The sequence below is a fragment of the Helianthus annuus genome, chromosome 15 (genome assembly GCF_002127325.2).
Source record: "Helianthus annuus cultivar XRQ/B chromosome 15, HanXRQr2.0-SUNRISE, whole genome shotgun sequence".
In the NCBI taxonomy this organism is placed as follows: Eukaryota; Viridiplantae; Streptophyta; class Magnoliopsida; order Asterales; family Asteraceae; genus Helianthus; species Helianthus annuus.
Genome location: NC_035447.2, coordinates 51,754,263 through 51,768,378, shown reverse-complemented (window position 1 = coordinate 51,768,378; position 14,116 = coordinate 51,754,263).

Sequence of the window (14,116 nt, the reverse complement as noted above, 5' to 3'; positions counted from 1 at the left end):
AGATTCGGATTACCATTGCGCATCATTTCCGACAACGACACCAACTTCGCTTCGGAAGATCTTCAGAAGCGGTTCAAGGAAATGAAGATTGAACACAACTTTGCCTCTGTGGCGCATCCACAGGCAAATGGACAAGTTGAAAGTGTCAACAAACAAATAGTTGACGGCATAAAGGCAAGACTCGGGACAACGCGCAGAGGATGGGTCGATGAGCTCCTCAGCATATTATGGGCGCATCGTACCATGCCAAAAACCAGTACGAGAGAAACCCCGTTCAGCCTTGTGTACGGATCAGAGGCGGTAATCCCAGCCGAAATTGGCCTTCCATCACCACGCATGCTTGCCATGGAGAAGCAAAACAATGAGAAAGAGCGAAGAATGGATTTAGACCTTCTTGAAGAAAGGCGCGAAAACGCCGCTATAGCAGAAGCAAGATACAAATCCAAACTGGAAAAATACTACAACGCGCGCCTACGCGTGTGTACTTTCGTTCCCGGAGACTTCGTCTTGCGCGACAACGAAGCTTCTAATGCGGAAAAACCGGGCAAGCTTGCGCTAAAATGGGAAGGGCCATACATTATCAACGAGGTCCTAGGCAAAGGGGCATACACTCTAAAAAGAATCGATGGAACATCAGTCCCTCGCACCTGGAACGCGCAACAATTGCGCAGGTGTTATATATAGCCGAGCTGTTCAGCAAATCAAACCTATATGTGCAATGTATTTTTCCTATTTTACTTTGTACAAATTGGCTCTACGCCTTATCAATCCTTACACATGTTACTGTTTGTTACAAATCGCATATAATTCTTTTGGTTTACGCGAAAACAATATGGTTAACATTGTACGCCTCATGAACAGTCTAAAAAAGCACAACCTTGCGCGCATTTTAGACATACGTTCACACATGAGCACAATACCATTCTCATTTGCTCTACCTAAACAAAGTAATTAAACATATGCAACATATTGTAATCCAAACACAACTTATAAACCATCCAAACACATATGCACAGCAGTACATCAAAAAATATCATTAGTGCAACAAAGCACTCTAAACAAACCATTTACAAAGAACACAACAGTGTTTCTTCAAAAAAGTACTAGTTACAAAATAAAAACAACCTAAGAAAGCTGATCTAGCACCCCAAAAGGAGTATGAAGAACCTCACCATACGCTGTCACGCCCCAACCGATGGCGGAATCATCGGGGCATGGCACTGAGCGAAACAGATTGTCCAAAAGTTTCCATAACAATTATCATTACCAATTAGTTTAAAATAACATGTCCCATACCATGTCTCAAAAGGTAAACAAATTATTACAGAGAAAATCTAGGCAAATTGTTCTATTCCGACAACTCAAATTTTTAAGTAGCCCAATTGTTTATCTGCTTCTAGAGACTCTTGATTACATTTGTACAGACAACTATTTGTTGGCCTCTAGAAGCTTATTATAGCCTCGCTTTCCTAGCAGATAAGCATCCTAATTACCTGTCACATACGTTAAAATAAAAGTCAATACACATAGTGTAAAGGCGAGTATACAAGTTTGATAATAGCATATAGAGTTCGAAATAGTTTACGCATAACCAGCACGTACACAGAGAAAACGAAGCATGTTAATTATCGACATGAATCTATCGATACCAATGACTGCGGGTTGACTGCCCAAGGCAGTTCGTAATACATGATCACCACCATAATCCATGCAAATAATTGTCCTTAACAACCCCCGTGTGAACGGGTGCTGAGTCCAAACTATAGTACTATCGTTGCTAAGGCAGGTAGACAGCATTCCATGTGTAAATATAACAAACAAGCATTCATTAAGTCATGTAATACATGCAGTAACGGTTAGCATTAAAAGTATTGCATAGTGTGTTTGATGTGATTTCGTATAAGTAACGTATGTAACACCCAAAAGTGCTTAAAGCAAAAATGGATTGAGTATACTCATAGTGGTTGATGGATTGAAGGGAGCGCTTGAGAGTAAGGTTAGCCTGAATAGTTCGATAGCATAATAGTAAGTGGCACGTAAAACGAGAACAAGCGTTGATGGGTCGAATGGTAGTTCGGTCGGATGGTAATCCGATCGGACGGTAGTCCGGTCGGATGACTATTCGAGTGGATTGTTTCTTCCTATGAGAAGGATGTGTTTGTGTATGATGGTTTGACTTTTGAAGTTTTCGTTGTAGCATTTGAAAACATTGAAGTATCTCTTCCTTTCAGGTCGGTTGATCGGACGGTAGTCCGATCGGATGGTAATCTGATAGGTTGACACTTCAGTGAGAACAAGTTCACAGCAGGTTGTCACTCGATCAGACAGCAGTCCGGTCGGGTGGCATCACTAGTGCGTTGAACATGTTGAAAAATCGATTAAGTGTTAAAGTCAAGTATCTCATGTTCCGAAGAGTAACGGTCGGATGGTAGTCCGATCGGATAGCAATTCGTTCAATACTCAATCTTTAAATAAGGTTGATTAAGTGTGGGACCCAAAGTGTCGGTCATTTGGACGGCCGGTCGCTCGGATGGCTGTCCGGTCGGACAGTAGTCCGGTCGGGTAGCACTCCGTGCTGATCGTTCCGTTCGTCTTTTACTTGTTCATTTTGTTTGTTTGTAGTTTTATCAAGACGTTTTGACAACGTGTCAACCAACAGAACCCCGTCTCGAACCTGGTAACCTGACCGAACAGGAATCACCCAATGTTCAATCAGTTAACCGGTTCACGTCGGTCGTTCTTGATTAACCGAAAATCGGTGGCCTCGTGGATAGAATCCAGATCTTGAGCCAACACATCACTAAGAACCAGTAGGGGTTAGAACTAGATCTGATTCTATCGGTTTTGAGTGCATTGAGTGTAAAAGAGTTGAAAGAAAGTTAGAAACCATCTTTTAATCCCTTTTCACCGTGAATATGTTTAGATCTACGAAAGATCTTTGTTTATTTATGTGGAAATCGGTTAGATTCAAGTTGTTCTTGAAGGATTGAGGCCAAAACATGAAGTTCTTCAAGAACACCTGATGACATCATCCTAGAACCCTTGAATCTTGGTGATTTCATGGTTAAACGTGAAGATTTAAAAGATAGAAAGGTGTAGGAGTGCGTGTAGATCAAGAAAGTACAAGATTTAGGACAAGATCTTACCGTATTTGAGAGAAATCGGAGAAAAGGTGAAGAACACGAGCTGCTCGGACAGAGGATTTCCAAAAGTAGAAAGTATGAAAGTGACATGGGTATTTATAGGATTCCAAAAGAGGAAAGGGTGGGTCGATCGGATGACACCACACCCGGATAACAGGTCGGTCGGATGGCACACCGACCGGATGGCAATCCGGCCGGCTGGCATCTGGTTCGAGTGCGCAACACGACGATTTTTAATATTTCGATGTCGATTGCGATTGCGCATTGCTCGCAATAGAGTTCTCTATTCAAATTACTTTTAATCCCAACTATTCATATCGCGCGCTGTCTCTGCTCCACTAATTATCATACTATATCAACATATAATCATCCTTGTTTCATATTCGTTTTGCGATTGTGATTCGATTACGATTGAGTTCGATTGCGTTTCGATTGATCACCACACATAACATAAATAAACATGCACAAGTAACACATAAGACACACACACACGCATAATAATTGTTGGTGCAGTTGTCTGTCGACTTCATCTTCGTTCGAGTCTTAGTGTAGGGCTGATTGTACGGTGCATATAAATCGAGATAGTATGAGTTAGTGTTGATTTCGCTCAAAATGACACTTTGTCATTTGGAGCGAAATCACATGAATATCTTAATTCCGCTCGTGATGTTTGTTGTTGATTTCGCTTCTAAACATATGGTCTAATTTCGCTTCTAATGCAGTTGCATGTTCGAGCAAAATCCCAAGCCTATAAACAGACATTTATGAGCGAAATCATGTAGTAGTTCGGTCAAGGTCTTGTGTGTAACGGCGAAGCCCTGCCAAAACGTCTCCAGTGCTTGTAATTTGTTAGCAGATCAATAGACAGAGACAAATTAGTGAATTCTAGTGTTAAACAAGCTAAACAAAGACAGAATCAATGAATTCCGCCTCTGATTTTGTCTGAGCACTCTTCTGATTGACTCGTTAGGTCGTTTCCCGATCCTACAAGTGGTATCATAGCTCAGGAGGAAGAGTTCTTACCGTTTAGCTTGTTTTCACTGGAAAATTCTGATTTCTACTCCTTCTTTCTTCATCAGAACGAGATTTACCGGTCAAAACCTGCTCAAGATTTCAGAGACTATAGATAATTGGACAATAACAAACCCTTGAAAGTTTGACAGTAAAGTTCACAGTAAAAATGGACAAAAATAGACTCCGAGTTGATTTCGCTCGTAATGGACAGTTTGTGATTTCGCTTGTAATAGTGTAATTTCGCACCAAGACCACAAACTTGCTACTTTCGCTCGAAAAGTCTAAGTTTGATTTCGCTCGTGTTACAAGTTGATTTCGCTCCTGGGATACAAACTTTGGGATTTCGCTCCAAAGTTCCTTGTGATTTCGCTTCAGAGTAACAAAGTTGAAATTTCGCTCCAGTTTATTGTTGATTTCGCTCCAAGAAGGCTTACCAAGTGATTCCGTTCCAAAGGGTTTTCTACTTGAAAATTCTAATTTCGCTTGAAAGGTTGTTTTGTGAGAAAACTTGTTGGGATTATTTGAAATATGGCAGAAATGTTTGACGAAAAGGAAAATGATTTTATTGAGAGGTTAAATAATGGTTATGGTTGGTATAAAATGAGCATATATGAACAAGATGATAAGAAGATTTGGATGCTTAGACTTAAAAATTTTGCATGTCAAAAGGATGACATAGTGAAAGAGATGGAAAGAAGATTTGATCACTTAATAGACAAATTAAAAATGTTTGCGATAAAATTGACAAATGCTGAAAAGATATCAAAGTTTGCAGATGCTTTACCTGCCGAATGAGATGATGTATTAAAAAATTTAAAACAAGAGACTAAATTTTCAAAATTACATCCATCTGATTTCATCAATAAACTTCAAAAGCATAGTTATGAAAATTCTAATAAGAAGAAAGCATTGATGAATAAAATCAAAGGGAATCTAGATAAATTGAATTTGGGAAATCTAGATAAAATCAATTTGGAGGTAATTACTGAAATTGATAAAAGAATCTGTATGTGTTTTGCTGCACAACAGAACATGAAATATGACTTTAAAAGGGGATGTTACATTGATACAAATTTAAAGCCTCTTGATTTTGTTAAAATTGTCTGTGCAGGAACATACAAGACAGGGACAAATGAAGAAGAAGCTTCAAAAGTTGAAGAATCTGTGAAGTTTGGATCTTCAAGTTCTAAATCAGAATGCTCTAAATGTGATCAACTCGAAACTAACAATGGCAAACTTTTGAATGATGCGGAAAGTTTGACATTGGAAGTCAAGAAGTTGAAAGATGAGAAGGAAGCTGATAATAAACAGATTCTTATTGTGAAGGAAAATTGTGAGAAGCTGAAAGCTGAAAATGACAAACTGTTAAGTAATTTGAACAGTTTGACATCAGAAAACAAGGTTTTGAAAGAGAAAGAAAAAGACTTTGAAAGCAAAAAGAAATCTTCAGAAAATGAAGATTTCTGGATAAAGCTGGAAAACAAGAATTTGAAAGCAAATGAAACAAAATTTCAAGAACAGCTAAAAGTTTTGGAAAATGAAAAATCTGTTCTTGAAAACATTAAGATTGAGAATGAAAAATCAATCAAGTCTCATCTTGAAAGAATATCTCAGCTTGAAAATGAAGCTGAGAATTCAAGAAACAAGATTGATGAACTTGAAAAGAAATTGAAAGGTTTTGTGACTTCTTCAGGTTTCCCCTGTCCAAAACCGATCAATTCTGTTCCAATAAGTGACGATGTCACAAACTATGACAAAGTTGTAGTTGAAGATTGTGATGAGAAATCTGATGATGAAAAAGAAAAAAATTGAAAAACAAAAATTATTTTTGAAATTAAAAGATAAATTTCAGAAAACTGTGCTGCAATCGACTGAAAAGGGAGAATGCTCTAAGCAAAAACCTTTGAAGAAGAATGTGGAACAAAAACAAAAGGAGAAAATTTTGAAAAATGTTCAAAAAGATAATAAAAGCTCATCAGATCGATCATCCAATCAAAATCAAAAATCACAAAAATTGAAAAATGAAAATTCAAAAATTGTTGGTAATAAGTGGTGCAGATTTGATCACAGTGCTTCAAAGCCAAATCCAGTTTTCAGGAGGAGTGATGATTACCACAAAGCCAGACAATGCTATAATCTGAGCATCTGGTGTGAAAGTGGTGAATGGTACGATAACAGAATGCGTTACACTTGTGGAGTGAAAGGACACATTGCTGTTAACTGCCAGAGTTTAAGATATGAGACGAGAAGATGTTATAACTGCCAAATCAGAGGTCACATTGTCAGAGATTGCCCTAGGAGATCAAATGAAAGATTGAGGGTTAATTCTCAGAAATTGGCAAAGATTCCAGTCAATGTCAAGCCCAAAGAACAGAAGGTTCAAAAACCTAAAGTTCAAGGACAGACAATTCAAGAAAGGAAAGTTAAACTTTCACAGGGGCAGAAAGACAGACTACGAAAGAAGAGGAAGAAGACGAGAGAGTATTTGAAGAAAATTTTGTCCTCGGGTTCATCTATTGGTAAAAATAAGAGTTCTGATGAATCACTTTCCTCGATTGTAAAGTCAAGCAAGACGAATTCATCAGATACGAATCTGAGGACAGAAGAGAAAAAGAAGAAAAAGAAGGTTGTTGGCGATGAATCTGGTTCATCAAAGTCAGACAAGCCACATTCAGGCAATGAATCTGGTATGGTAAAGCCAGAAGAGCCATGTGTTGAGGTAAAAAAGGAGAATTCGGGTTTAACAATGGATGATGCAAATTTTCCACCATTGTTGAACAAGAATTCAAAATCACCCAAGGATCGTCAGGCTTGGGTGAATCTGTTCAAATAGAAAAGCCTGACTTGTCGGAGTTCCCAGGTTGGTAAGTGTGGAACATGAATCGGCACATTTCTTGAGAAATTTCACTCTGGTGATTTTTCGATCTTACATGTGGTAAATCAGGGACATTAAGTTGTACTTGATTTTCTACATGTGGTGTTGAGGTTACAATTGGAAAAATGATAAATCTACATGTGGTTAAAAGGAACAAGATGATGAAGTGACCGCAAACCTACAAGTGGTTGATAAACAAACTAAGTTTTTCGGAAAAACCATTTTGATTAAAACAAACTTAAGTGTTTTGAAATCATGATGGGAAAATAGTTTGTTGTAAGGGAGAGTTCTGATTGTTTACGCCAGGTGGATGGAGAATTGAAGTGTTTCTCATCAAGTTGTCAAGTTTGTACAATTTGTTTCAAATTTTCCAAGAAAATCAAAATTGAAACATATTTTGATTTTAGGGGGAGTAAAAATTTAAAAAAAAATTTGAAAATTTGAAAATGCCAAAAACATGAAAAATTTAAAAATGAGTTTTGCTGAAACAAGAGGAAATGATAGAAAATCAGTGGACTATCACAGCATGCTAGAGATATGTAAAGTCTAAAAGTGATAAATGGTCTCACTAAAGATGTGACGATAGGCTCAGCAAGACTAGTAGATTTGCTATAACGATACAAACTTAAATGAAAAAGCCTAGTTCTAGTGGGAAACGCGGTTGAAAGCGTAGTACTTAGTTTTGTCCTTCTTGATTGTGTGCCTGCTCAGTAATCGCTGAATGCCAAAAGCATAAAAACTGGTTAAGTTTGTGAGCTTTCACAACTTTACTAAAATGACACTGTGATTGTGCATTTCATTTTGCAAAGATTTAAACTTGTTTTATTTCTTTATTTTGTTTAAGCATTGGACATCCTCTGCGTATACGTGAGTATCGACCTGGAAGTTATTGCTTAAACGTTCTGCTTTATTTTCTTTGGTGTTTCGTTTAAGCTTTGGACCTCCTCTGCGTATACGGAAGTATCGACCTGGTGGTTAAAGCCTAAACAACTTCAACTTGTTTTATTTTTCTTATTTTGTTTAAACATTGGACTTTCACTGCGTATACGGAAGTATCGACCTGATTGTTAATGTTTAAACATTCTGCATTGTTTTTCGCACAAATCACAGTTGATCAAAGTTTAAAAGCATTACTTGAGTTAGTGTATTGCATGATGAGGGGATATGCTGAGATCGTGGGGTCCATTAGAATTGAGTGCAAAATTAATATACTTTAACGTATCGGTAAGCATGTCGAAAGTTTTTAGATTGAGTTTAAGTGGACAACAATATCGTCAATCTATGCGAACTGTTTAAAACTTAAAACGATTAAAAGCTTAACGGTGCTTGTGATATGTCTAAAAACTGATATGATCCTCTTTCGCAAACTCTCAAAAATATATTTGTACATATTTCATTTCTGTTTTTAAATTCTGTTATTGCATTTATGTTTCATATTTTGAAAAATCCAAAAAGATTTTCGACAACTGATGTTGGAAAACTGATATTCAAAATCTCAAAAGCTAAACATGATGAACAGATGGTTTGGTTAATTGATTTGAAATGTTTAAGATGATTCATTAATTTGAATCAGAATTTAGAATGTTTCAAAGTTTGATAAATTTTAAATGTTAAAATTCTCAAATGTTTAGTTGATTCATTAAGTTGGATCACAACATTGTTTATTATAATAGAAGGTTTTGAGTTGTGTAGGATTCTGATCCTGTTGATACGAAAGGCCAGGAGATGCATCAGAATCTGAGAAGAGCTTAAACTGAAAAAGCCAGGATTTGATTTCAAAGGTGATAACAAATTCCAGACAGCGATCCCAGCTTGATACAAAGGGGAGTCTGACGAGAGTTAGAACCAGAGAAAGATCCGGGTACATGATTCCAGGAAGAATTCCTGAAGAAGACCAATCAAGATTGAAGAGTTGACATGTTGAAGACTCTCAGTGAAGATTCCGTCAACATTCAAGGGGGGGTCTGTTGGTGCAGTTGTCTGTCGACTTCATCTTCGTTCGAGTCTTAGTGTAGGGCTGATTGCACGGTGCACAGAAATCGAGATAGTATGAGTTAGTGTTGATTTCGCTCAAAATGACACTTTGTCATTTGGATCGAAATCACATGAATATCTTAATTCCGCTCGTGATGTTTGTTGCTGATTTCGCTTCTAAACGTATGGTCTAATTTCGCTCCTAATGCAGTTGCATGTTGGAGCGAAATCCCAAGCCTATAAATAGGCATTTATGAGCGAAATCAAGTAGTAGTTCGGTCAAGGTCTTGTGTGTAACGGCGAAGCCCTACCAAAACGTCTCCAGTGCTTGTAATTTGTTAGCAGATCAATAAACAGAGACAAATTAGTGAATTCTAGTGTTAAACAAGCTAAACAAAGACAGAATCATTGAATTCGGCCTCTGATTTTGTCTGAGCATTCTTCTGATCGACTCGTTAGGTCGTTTCCCGATCCTACAATAATCACCAAATGCGTATTTCGAGTTGCGAGCACGATGTTGATTAGTTCGATTATTGTTTAGTTAACTTCATCGCATTGTTACCTCCTATTATTCACAGTCGTAAAGCGGTTCGTAGCAATAAATATTTGTCGATTACTGCGATTTTTAATTAATTACACCACATAATACAACTAACGTAAACACAAAATAGACTATCTACAGTCAAATAAGTCAAAAAAGGAATTGAGTAAGGAGAGACAGATTGCAATTAGCAATCTTTTCTTCCTTTGACTTCAATCTTGATTTTGACTTTGACTTTCGAAACACTGGGGTGTTACAGCCTCCCCTAGTTGAGGGAATTTCGTCCCGAAATTAGGTCGAAGCCGTAACGAACAACTGTGGGTACTTCGTCTTCATGTCGCTTTCGAGTTCCCAAGTGAACTCTGCGCCTTGTTTACCTTCCCATCGGACTTTCACAATAGGAATGCGCGAGCGTCTGAGCTACTTGATTTGGCGATCCATGATTTTGACAGGTTTCTCCACGAAGTGTAGTGTTTTGTTTATTTGGAGGTCATCGAGAGGTACAATTAAATCATGCTCAGCCAGGCACTTTCGGAGGTTCGACACATGGAAAGTCGGGTGGACGTTACTAAGTTCCTCCGGTAGTTCGAGTCTGTAGGCGACTTTTCCGATCCTTTCCAGAATCTTAAAAGGTCCTAGAAGTGGTTGATAAACAAACTAAGTTTTTCGGAAAAACCATTTTGATTAAAACAAACTTAAGTGTTTTGAAATCATGATGGGAAAATAGTTTGTTGTAAGGGAGAGTTCTAATTGTTTACGCCAGGTGGATGGAGAATTGAAGTGTTTCTCATCAAGTTGTCAAGTTTGTACAATTTGTTTCAAATTTTCCCAGAAAATCAAAATTGAAACATATTTTGATTTTAGGGGGATTAAAAATTTAAAAAAAAATTTGAAAATTTGAAAATGCCAAAAACATGAAAAATTTAAAAATGAGTTTTGCTGAAACAAGAGGAAATGATAGAAAATCAGTGGACTATCACAGCATGCTAGAGATATGTAAAGTCTAAAAGTGATAAATGGTCTCACTAAAGATGTGACGATAGGCTCAGCAAGACTAGTAGATTTGCTATAACGATACAAACTTAAATGAAAAAGCCTAGTTCTAGTGGGAAACGCGGTTGAAAGCGTAGTACTTAGTTTTGTCCTTCTTGATTGTGTGCCTGCTCAGTAATCGCTGAATGCCAAAAGCATAAAAACTGGTTAAGTTTGTGAGCTTTCACAACTTTACTAAAATGACACTGTGATTGTGCATTTCATTTTGCAAAGATTCAAACTTGTTTTATTTCTTTATTTTGTTTAAGCATTGGACATCCTCTGCGTATACGTGAGTATCGACCTGGATGTTATTGCTTAAACGTTCTGCTTTATTTTCTTTGGTGTTTCGTTTAAGCTTTGGACCTCCTCTGCGTATACGGAAGTATCGACCTGGTGGTTAAAGCCTAAACAACTTCAACTTGTTTTATTTTTCTTATTTTGTTTAAACATTGGACTTTCACTACGTATACGGAAGTATCGACCTGATTGTTAATGTTTAAACATTCTGCATTGTTTTTCGCACAAATCACAGTTGATCAAAGTTTAAAAGCATTACTTAAGTTAGTGTATTGCATGATGAGGGGATATGCTGAGATCGTGGGGTCCATTAGAATTGAGTGCAAAATTAATATACTTTAACGTATCGGTAAGCATGTCGAAAGTTTTTAGATTGAGTTTAAGTGGACAACAATATCGTCAATCTATGCGAAATGTTTAAAACTTAAAACGATTAAAAGCTTAACGGTGCTTGTGATATGTCTAAAAACTGATATGATCCTCTTTCGCAAACTCTCAAAAATATATTTGTACATATTTCATTTCTGCTTTTAAATTCTGTTATTGCATTTATGTTTCATATTTTGAAAAATCCAAAAAGATTTTCGACAACTGATGTTGGAAAACTGATATTCAAAATCTCAAAAGCTAAACATGATGAACAGATGGTTTGGTTAATTGATTTGAAATGTTTAAGATGATTCATTAATTTGAATCAGAATTTAGAATGTTTCAAAGTTTGATAAATTTTAAATGTTAAAATTCTCAAATGTTTAGTTGATTCATTAAGTTGGATCACAACATTGTTTATTATAATAGAAGGTTTTGAGTTGTGTAGGATTCTGATCCTGTTGATACGAAAGGCCAGGAGATGCATCAGAATCTGAGAAGAGCTTAAACTGAAAAAGCCAGGATTTGATTTCAAAGGTGATAACAAATTCCAGACAGCGATCCCAGCTTGATACAAAGGGGAGTCTGACGAGAGTTAGAACCAGAGAAAGATCCGGGTACATGATTCCAGGAAGAATTCCTGAAGAAGACCAATCAAGATTGAAGAGTTGACATGTTGAAGACTCTCAGTGAAGATTCCGTCAACATTCAAGGGGGGGTCTGTTGGTGCAGTTGTCTGTCGACTTCATCTTCGTTCGAGTCTTAGTGTAGGGCTGATTGTACGGTGCACAGAAATCGAGATAGTATGAGTTAGTGTTGATTTCGCTCAAAATGACACTTTGTCATTTGGATCGAAATCACATGAATATCTTAATTCTGCTCGTGATGTTTGTTGCTGATTTCGCTTCTAAACGTGTGGTCTAATTTCGCTCCTAATGCAGTTGCATGTTGGAGCGAAATCCCAAGCCTATAAATAGGCATTTATGAGCGAAATCAAGTAGTAGTTCGGTCAAGGTCTTGTGTGTAACGGCGAAGCCCTACCAAAACGTCTCCAGTGCTTGTAATTTGTTAGCAGATCAATAAACAGAGACAAATTAGTGAATTCTAGTGTTAAACAAGCTAAACAAAGACAGAATCATTGAATTCGGCCTCTGATTTTTTGTCTGAGCACTCTTCTGATCGACTCGTTAGGTCGTTTCCCGATCCTACAATAATCACCAAATGCGTATTTCGAGTTGCGAGCGCGATGTTGATTAGTTCGATTATTGTTTAGTTAACTTCATCGCATTGTTACCTCCTATTATTCACAGTCGTAAAGCGGTTCGTAGCAATAAATATTTGTCGATTACTACGATTTTTAATTAATTACACCACATAATACAACTAACGTAAACACAAAATAGACTATCTACAGTCAAATAAGTCAATAAAGGAATTGAGTAAGGAGAGACAGATTGCAATTAGCAATCTTTTCTTCCTTTGACTTCAATCTTGATTTTGACTTTGACTTTCGAAACACTGGGGTGTTACAGCCTCCCCTAGTTGAGGGAATTTCGTCCCGAAATTAGGTCGAAACCGTAACGAACAACTGTGGGTACTTCGTCTTCATGTCGCTTTCGAGTTCCCAAGTGAACTCTGCGCCTCGTTTACCTTCCCATCGGACTTTCACAATAGGAATGCGCGAGCGTCTGAGCTACTTGGTTTGGCGATCCATGATTTTGACAGGTTTCTCCACGAAGTGTAGTGTTTTGTTTATTTGGAGGTCATCGAGAGGTACAATTAAATCATGCTCAGCCAGGCACTTTCGGAGGTTCGACACATGGAAAGTCGGGTGGACGTTACTAAGTTCCTCCGGTAGTTCGAGTCTGTAGGCGACTTTTCCGATCCTTTCCAGAATCTTAAAAGGTCCAACATATCGAGGCGCTAGTTTCCCTTTCTTGCCGAATCTGACCACACCCTTCCAAGGTGATACCTTTAGGAGTACGTAGTCATCAACGTCAAATTCAAAGGGCTTGCATCGTCTATCGGCGTAACTTTTCTGTTAGCTCCGAGCTTTCAACAAGTTGTCTCGAATTTGGAGGACTTTATCAGTCGTTTCTTGCAGTAGCTCGGGACCGGTTAGTTGCGAGTGATCGATCTCGTGCCATACAATAGGTGATCGACATCTTCTTCCATATAAAGCCTCGAATGGTGCCATTTGGATGCTGGTATGATAGCTGTTGTTATACGAGAATTCGACTAACGGTAGGTATTTGTCCCAATTACCACCGAAGTCTATAACACACGAACGGAGCATGTCTTCAAGAGTACGAATCGTTCTTTCAGTTTGACCGTCAGTTTGAGGGTGGAATGCAGTACTCAGATTAAGCGTAGTACCAAGAGCCGCTTGAAATGTTTCCCACAGTCACGAGGTAAACCGAGCGTCACGGTCAGAGATGATGTCACGAGGCGTCCCATGATTACAAATGATCTCGTCAGTGTAGATTCGGGCTAATCGTTCTACCTTGTAGTCTTCCCGTATTGGCAAGAAGTGGGCTGATTTGGTTAAGCGATCAACAACAACCCAAATGCTATCGTGACCTAATGACGTGTGCGGAAGCTTTGTTATGAAGTCCATAGCTATACTCTCCCACTTCCACATGGGGATTGGGGGTTGCTCGTGTAAGCCAAAGGGCCTTTGATGTTCAGCCTTGACCCTTACACAAGTCGGGCACTTCCCAACGTAGAGAGCGATATCCCTTTTCATTCCCGGCCAGCAGTACTTGTAACGAAGGTCCTGGTACATTTTGTCAGCACTTGGATGAATCAAATATCGAGATTTGTGGGCTTCGTCCATCAAAATCTGTCGCAAATTGGTCCGCTTAGGGA